We start from the raw sequence: 7,914 nt of genomic DNA, 5'->3' as shown, positions 1-7,914 counted from the left end.
GCCGTTATCTTTATCACTTCAGCTGGCACTATCCACAAAGGTCTCCTCTCATCACTATATTTCTTATACTTTATCCATACATTTAGTAGATTACTTCTTATATAATGGTGAGAGAAAAGGCCATCCATCTTCTTTTTTCCGTAATACAAGTATGCATGCCAGCCGAATTTTTTTCCATGGCCTTCCAGCACTAAAAGTTTTTTATTTAACAACGTTATCCATTCTTTCATCCATACTAAACAAACTGCTTCATGATACAATTTCAAATCTGGTAATTGGACTCCACCTCTCTCTTTTGCATCTGTCAAAATTTTCATTTTAATTCTTGGTTTCTTCCCGGCCCACACAAATTCTGAAATTTTCCTTCGCCATTTATCACACTGTTTAGCATCTTTCACAATAGGAATAGTTTGAAACAGATACATAATCCTTGGTAGAATATTCATTTTTATTGCAGCTATTCTGCCCAACAATGACAAATTGAGCTTGTTCCACTTTAGCATATCTTCCTCTATTCTACGCCATAGCTTCTCATAATTATTCTTGAACAAATCAATATTTTTCATTGTTATCTCTACCCCTAGGTATTTTACCTTAGAGGTAACTTCACACCCCGTTAGTCTTTGTAATTCTTGTTGTCTATTTACCTGCATATTCTTGCACAAAATTTTTGATTTTTCTTTATTTATATAAAGTCCCGCCAACTCCCCAAACTCTTGTATTCTCATTAATAACAAAGGTGTAACTTGTATGGGATTTTCATTTATAAACATTATATCATCAGCAAATGCTCTGTACTTATAGGTGTATCCTTTTATTTGTAACCCCTCTAAATCTTTTTCTTCTTGGATCTGCATCAATAAAATTTCAAGAGTCATTATGAACAACAATGGTGAAAGCGGGCAACCTTGTCTAGTACCTTTGCTGATTTTCATTTCATCTGTAAGATCTGCATTAACACACAACCTTGCCCTTTGTTCAGAATATATTGCCTTTATCATTCTTATAAAACTTTCTCCAAGCTCCATTTTTTCCATCACTGCAAACATAAAGTCCCAGTTTAAATTATCAAATGCTTTCTCTGCATCCGCAAAGAATAATGCTACTTCTTTTTCTGGATGTCTTTCATAATATTCTACAATATTTACAACAGTTCTAATATTGTCTCTTATTTGTCTTTTGGGAAGAAAACCAGCTTGATCTTCCTTTATAAAATTTATCAAATGTTGCTTAAGTCGTTCTGCCAGAATTCTTGTAAATATTTTATAATCATTATTCAAAAGCGAAATTGGTCTGTAATTTTTCACATTTGTGACATCTCTATCTTCTTTAGGTATCAAAGAAATAACGGCTTCTTTCCATGTATTTGGTACATTCCCTTTGGTTCTTATTACATTCATCAGCTTCTGCAATTTTGGTATTAATTCATCCTTAAAAGTTTTAAAGTATTTAGCTGTATATCCATCTGACCCGGGAGCCTTGTCATTTTTCATCGCGTTGATTGCTGCTTCAATTTCTATTTTTTCAATTGGATCATTCAAAACTTTTCTCATATTTTCAGTTAGGGGCTCAATTTTTATTTTTTGTAGATATTCATCTATCTTTTCTCTCTTTACTTCAGCACCTTTAAACAGCTTGGCATAGTACTTGAAAAATTCTCTTTTTATTCCCTCTTGAGTAACTACTTCTCTTCCATCTATCACAATTCTACTAATTATTTTGTTTTCTCTCTCTTTCTTCAATTGCCATGCCAAATACTTCCCCGTCTTATTTGCCCCTTCAAACGATTTCTGCTGAAGCCTTTTCAGGTTCCATTCCACTTCTTTGTTTAACAAATGTCTTAACTGAGTTTGTAATATTGAAATTTCCCTTAGAATTTTCTTTTTCCCTGGTCTTTTCCTCAGCTCCCCTTCTTTTTTCTTTATTTCATTTTGAATGTCCAATAATTGTTTTTCTTTTTTCCTTTTGTCTTTATTGTTCAGAGTAATCAACAACCCTCTCATTACTGCTTTATAAGCATCCCAGACCATCTGAAAGTCAATATCTTCTTTGTCATTCACTTGGAAAAATTCCTTAGTTTCTTTTCCTAGAAATGTCACTGTTTCTTTGCTCTGTAGCAAATTTTCATTCAGTCTCCATCTTCTCAATCTTTTGGACAATTTTGTAATCCACATTATTGGGTTATGATCAGCCCCAATTTTAGGTAGAATCTCTATCTTCCTTGTTATGAGGCCTAAGTCTCTAGTTCCCCACAGCATGTCAATTCTGGAAAAAGTCTTATGTCTTGCAGAAAAAAAAGTATAGTCCCGCACATCAGGATTGAACTACCTCCATATATCTTCTAAATTTTCTTGTTTAACTAATTCAAAGAAAGACTTTGGCAGTTTCCCTTCTTTCCCATCATTTTTTTCCCCTCCAGATCTATCCAATGAGTTCTCGACTGTTCCATTAAAATCTCCCATTAAGAGTATTTGATCGTAAGTCAACTCATCTAACTGTTGTATAATGTCTTTTAAAAAAGCATCCTTTGCACCGTTAGGTGCATATAGTCCCAATAACAACTTTTTTTCCCCACTTAATATTATCTCAACTGCTACAAATCTTCCATCTTTATCTTTAAATACTAACTTTGGCTCCAATTCTTGTTTAATATAGAAAATTACTCCCCTTTTCTTCTGTTCAGCTAATGAAAAAAATTCCATTCCCAATTGTTTGTTCCATAGAAATTTATAATCCTTTTGTTTAATGTGTACTTCTTGCAAACAAATTATGTTACAATTTTGCTTCTTGATCCAATGAAATGTTGCCCTTCTTTTTTGTGGTGAATTTAGACCATTAACGTTCCAAGACAGTAATTTGTAATCCATCATGGTGCAAATTCTTTATTTTCTTCAAAAAATCTACTCAACTCCCGAGCATTTGTAATTGTAACTCTCTTCCCCTGAAGTTCAAAGCTCAAACCTTCGGGTATTATCCATCTGAACCTTGCACCATTGTCTTTCAGTTTTTCTGTCAACTTTTTGTAAGTTCTCCTGTTGTTTATCACTTGTCTTGGCAGCTCCTTCATGATTCTCACTTTACTGCCTCCTACTATCAGTGACTTTTCAAAATTTTTGTTCATGATCCTTTCTACCAGTTCCTTTGTCATATATCTTATAACAACATCTCTTGGTAAATTGTTTTTCTTGGCATAGAGTGAATTAATCCTATACATGTAATCATACATGTTTTTGGTCTCATCAGGGTCTTCATCTAAAAATTCTGCGATTATTTTTATTATATATCCTTTCAAATCTCCCTTCTCTGCTTCAGGTACTCCTCTCAGACATATCTGAGTTTCCATTAATTTGCAGTCGTGGATTGTCACTTTTTCTTGAATTTTCAACAAGGTGGTATCATGTACTTTAACTTTCTCTTCCATCCCCTGCACTTTCTTATCTGTTTCCTCAGTTTTTATTTGAGATCATCCACTTCTTTTTTAATCTCTGTAATAATTTCTTCCTTTAAATCATCTATCATTCTCTTAACTCCTTTTATTATTCTAACTTCCATGGCATCCATTTGATCCTGCATTTTCTCTAATGAAAGAGCCCTTTGTCGGGTCTGCTTGGGTTCAGACATTTAGGCAAAAAACAAAGGAATAGAAGGAATAAAAAAAAAATACCAAAATTTTCGGTCTCACAAATTACAAGTTTAACTACCAAATTCAAAAGATCTAAATTTCCTCTTTTAGTTAAACTTTATTCTGTCTTCTTCTGAGCTTCCCAGGCCCAGATATAAATTTTTAAGATTTTTTCCCCTTTAAAAAAATGACGAAATTTTTGACCTCACCAATTTGGAATCTGACAGTCAGGTTCAATAGAGTAGGACTTGCCCTTTCCAGCAAGCCCAATTTCGCTGGTTTCTGATCCCCCAAAGTCAAGATATTTAACAAAGAAGTCTTTAAAATTTCCAAAATGGCGGCCGCGATTTTTTACTCCTTCAAAAAAAAATTCCTTTTAAAATCACCCTAGGAGCCCACAAATAATGTAGCCAATAGTTCCTGTCTTCTTACCCTTTTTCCAGTTGGTTCTGTCAATTTTTAAAGTCCCAAATTCTTTTAAAAACAATGTTTTAAATTTGACCTCCCAACAATGGCTGCCGATGTTTCTCTATGGTATAGAGTAGGCTTTTTTCTTTACTGCTTCCTGTCTCTGTCACCATCAACTCTCATGGAGATCTCACGATACTTGATGTACTTCCTGTCTTGCTCAGTAGTGCTGCAGATCTGTTCCAATGTATTCCAGTGCGACGTGGCTGCTTTTTTTTAAAACCGCAAGTAGACTAAACATTGATTCCTTTTCACTTTTTTTTTAGCAGTTTTTAGCACTGTCCTTATATTTAAACAGTCCAAACTTCACCCCTTCCTTCTTCTTGCAGGCTTTCTATTTTCCCTTTCCCCCACCTTTAAGTTTGTCCCTTTAAGCTATAAATAGCTCCGGAATGAAAAGAAAACTTCTGTACCTTTTTCTCCACTTATCCAAGTTTCCACTGGTCTTTCAAAGCTTTAGTTGTTTAGAAATGTCCAAGAAGGTTAGGATCCTCGCGAGCTTATGTCAAATCAATGACTCTGAGAACTCTTGCAGACGTTGGCTATGCAAACTCCAAGAGACCCTCAAAGCCTCAAAGAAGTCCCCCTCCAGGGCTTCTTTTCAGCCAAGGTAAATCTCTTTTCAAAGTTTCTGTGCAAGTCTTGGACCTTTCTCTCACTGAGAAAAATAGGCAGTAGGCATTAATTTGCCTTCTACTACCCCGAACAAGAGTTTCAGCCTGCTCCCGTTATGAGAGACAGCTCAGCTCGGCATTTTCCTTCCCCAGAAGTCACTGGCAACATTCTTTCAACTCCATACTTCTCGTCCATTCACTAGAGGGACGTGTGTCTTTGAGGGCACCCATCTTCCATATATGCTCATTGAAGAAACTTTTAAACCACAAACATGAATGAGTAGTACTTTCAGCTAGTTTACCATCATTTCTTATTAGCAAGCAATCAAATTTCACAATCTTCAGTTTATCTCTTTATTAGACAAATCATGGCCTGCTTTGAAACCTTTTGTTATGAACTGGGATAGAAATGGGGTTTTTTTAAGGTTATCACCCATAATATAGTCCCCTAGTTTCACAAGTTGCTGTTAGCCCAGGTTTACCTCTATAAAGACAATCACTATTTTAAACCATTTGAGTGGCTGGCTTTTAAGGTTATTAATAATTTGTGCTTGTATCTCTTGGTTGTGTCCAGGAGCAGATTTTGTAGAACTTGCTTTTCTATGTGGAAGTTAGCCTGGGCTCCAATGAAACAGTTTTCCTATGTTGCACATAGTTCACACGCAGGATTAGCTTCCACTCTTTCAGAAGTGACATATTATAGTGAGATCAGTTTTTAGCTACTCCTTTTACCTTTATCAGACTATGCAGTGGGGTAATACTGTGCTGCCAATAGCAGACTTCCAAACAGAAGTGGCACTTGGGCATATGCAATTTGGAGACATAATGCTTTTTATCGGGCAGCTATAAAACATATATTTAAACTGAAGTGACAATGAAGCATAGCTATAGTCACCACAGACAGTGTTACAAGAGCATTTCTACATAACTGCAGCTGTAATTATGAGCATAAACAATCTGAACAAATGGTTTGTCCAAAATAATGTCAGTTCTCTGCCATATATGAGAGAAGACTGAAGAAATGCCTTATAGAAAACTTAGTTCACTTTGTTCATTTTTTGTAAGTTGCAATTTCAAAGTGATAACAAAAATGCTAAAAATTAACAAATACAAATGACATCCTTATATAAAAGACTTTCCATAATGTTGTGCTGTGCAGCTTCTGAAATACTGCCAATATTTGAGAACATACTTTCTCTGCAGAATTGTTTTAGTTTCAGTAATAAATTAGCTATCATTTTTTAAGATATAAATAGATTTATCTTTCATAACCATATATACTTTAAAAGTTTGTTCATTAACATAAGAAATGGAATTTATTTGTGTCTTTGTTATATATTGTAAGTTATTAATGCAGAATCAGACTTAATTGCACAAACTATGGAAAACTCCCAACTGATAAGCATGAGGGAAGGCATGGGCTTTGAAGCCTAATAGTGCTAGACCAGGGTATTAAACATGCGACCTGTGGGCCAAACGGCCCGCCCAGGACTTCAGTCAGGTTCATGGGGCTCTCTTCTCCCCCTCCCCCCTCCGGTCCTCATCCTGTGAAGCTCCAATGGCTGCAACGACGTACCCAGCTACTTCTGCTTTCTCTTTGCAGAGGTTAAAACTGGTGTAGTGGTTAAGTGCGTGGACTCTTATCTGGGAGAACCGGGTTTGATTCCCCACTTGCAGGAATGGCTGCTGGAATGGTCTTGGGTCAGCCATAGCTCTTGCAGAGGTGGTCCTTGAAAGGGCAACTGCTGTGAGAGTCCTCTCAGCCCCACCCACCTTACAGGGTGTATGTTGTTGGGGGGGGGGGAGATATAGGAGACTGTAAGCTGCTCTGAGACTGATTCAGAGAGAAGGGCAGGGTATAAATCCAATATCATCATCAAAGCAAAGCTGCAAAGAAAATACGGAATGGATTTCCCACTCTGGCTTCTGGGCAGAGCAGAGATGAACAGAAAATCCACTCCGTGTTTTCTTTGCAACTTTGTCTATGTGTTTCAATGGAGAGAAACTTTGCAGCATTCCTATGGCCAGCTGAAGCTTCTTGGAGTTATGTTGTTGCAAACCATGTGTTGATGCCTTGAGCCAACTTTGTCTCTTCTCAGTGGAGTGAGAACTAGTGCTTAGTGAGTAGTCTAACTTGGGAACCCACAGCCAAAGGGGGAATATGACACTGGAGAACCATTGCTAACCTGAGTAGACCTGGGGGGTGGGGGGAGAGAAGCTTGCAATGCCTTACCACTTCATGTTCTCCCAGACTGAGAGCATTTTATTTTTTAAAGTTTTTTGCTGTGATCTTTGTTCTTTTTCTTGATGTTTTATTTTTAAAATTGCATTGCAAAATCCCACTATTCCCATTTTAAAATATTGCAACAGTTTTAAACATGTTTATATTTTAAGTTAAAAATTGATATATTTAATTGTGTTGGCCTGTGTCCTCTATATAGTCTATATCTCTGCTTTCTGGCATTACATTTTAGGACATGCATGGCTCGGCCCCACAAAGTCCCATTTATGTCAGATCCATCCCTCCTAACAAATGAGTCTGACACTCCTGTGCTAGACTGTCTTCCATTTAGTTATTATCCTTTTAATAGTAGCTGGGTGGTGAATATACACACACACACACTCTCTCTGTATATACACTTACATTCCCCTGTTTTGCCCTTTACATGTGAAAATCATATATTAAGGCATGGCCTCTCTTATCTCTTCCGCTGGCCCCTGTATTATACAAGGTAACAACTATTGCATATTGATCACCTGTCTTGCCACAGCAAGCATGGTTCTCTTCCCACTACCTGTCATATTAGACTATTTAATCACCCTATGTAGGTCAGGTTTAGCCCCAACTTCAGTAAAAGTGCTACTATCTTAGCCTTTCATGAGTTTATAGATGATTGCTCCATTTTCTCACACCACATTTCATCTCCGTTCCTCAAAGGTCTTACTAACATATTCTCTACCAGGCCAACCATAATGCCCTATGGGAGTCTATCCTTGGTGCTAGCCCAACCTACACTTCTACCTTTTAAACCACTTCCCTCATGTTTTCACTGTCTTATTGTTAGTGAAGATTGCCGCCTTAGTGGCTGTGACCTCTGCTAGGGGAGTTAGTGAATTAGCTGTCCTCAGGGCAGTCCCATCTATGATGACCTAGCCCATTTCCCTCCCTCTGAGGCAAGATTTTCCTTCTGTTTTTCTTTTCCTTTCTGA

This window comes from Heteronotia binoei, chromosome 3 (assembly GCF_032191835.1).
Source record: "Heteronotia binoei isolate CCM8104 ecotype False Entrance Well chromosome 3, APGP_CSIRO_Hbin_v1, whole genome shotgun sequence".
NCBI lineage: Eukaryota > Metazoa > Chordata > Lepidosauria > Squamata > Gekkonidae > Heteronotia > Heteronotia binoei.
This window is presented reverse-complemented; position numbering follows the sequence as displayed.